This window comes from Taurulus bubalis (genome assembly GCF_910589615.1).
Source record: "Taurulus bubalis genome assembly, chromosome: 21".
Lineage (NCBI taxonomy): Eukaryota > Metazoa > Chordata > Actinopteri > Perciformes > Cottidae > Taurulus > Taurulus bubalis.
Window position 1 is genome coordinate 6,474,650 of NC_136609.1, and position 1,238 is coordinate 6,475,887.

Sequence of the window (1,238 nt, forward strand, 5' to 3'; positions counted from 1 at the left end):
CTATGTGTGCTTGAATGTGTTTTTTTTATTTGTTATTTTCTGAATGAAAATGTGATGTTTTGTGTTTTACATGATTGCATTTCTTTCTTACCACTAACTGTCTCCGTTTGTTGGACAGTAAACTGATGCCCTCTACTGGGTAACACGTGCTGATGTCACTAAAGTCGGTGCTACAGTGCGAGACACTAGACTTGTACTTCCATTGTTGAGCGGCTGCTTTGTCGCTACATTAACCAGCTGTACTGACTGTATCTATCCATATTGTACCGTTACATGGATAACATTTGATGTCAAACATTTGTAATAAATCTGATCTAAACTAATATATGTGTGCAATAGCATCACATTCATGGTAAGGGACTGCATGCAGATTATATTAGCTTTATTGGCTTTATATGAAGCTAGACTAGATTATGGGGCAAATTCAGCAGTACATGTTATCAATTGTTTTTCTGATTAGTTCTGCGTTTTCAGTTTTTGGGCATTTTATACATCTTAGTTCAGAATGGCTGGAATATTGGGTCAACAGAAGGTATCATTTGTTTGCTATACATTCGGAAACCACAAGTTTCACTTTTAATGGTGGAAAAAATAAATATGTTCTATTAAGATATTGGATGTTTATTCCTTGCATTTTGACTGGTTAAAGTAGTTGTGTGAGTATTTTAGGGCATTGTTGGGAGGGTTGTTGTAGTTGTCAATAGAAAATATTGCGACAGGGTGAACCCTGTCGCAATATTTTCTACCCTTCTCCCCGTCCCAATCATTTTCATACACTCCCTAAACTTTCCACAAAAATGTATATATATATTTAGAAATCTGCTTTATTAAAATGCAACTTCAGTCCACCCACTGCATCATTATGACACGTGAGAGCTGTATTTGCTTGAAAAAAAAGCAATGCGGCATGGGACGCTGACGTTAATGAATGTGCGGTCCCACCGCCTCACTCCACTTTTTTGGTAAAAGTGACGTGAGCATGAAAACACGGCGGAATAAGCGAGCTAACGTTAGCTTGCAAACTAGCCAGCCACTAAAAAAATGAATGCTTCGTCTCCACACACATTGTTTCACAGCATGGAGAAGCACATTGCTCTCAACAAATATTCAGTCAATGACAGCTTAATTTCCAGTCCACAGATAAAAGAGAACAGGCTTATCTCAGATTTGACCTTGATGATTAGGGCTGATTTAACACTGTAGGTGGCGTTTTGAGGCCTTTTTAACTATGAAATGAC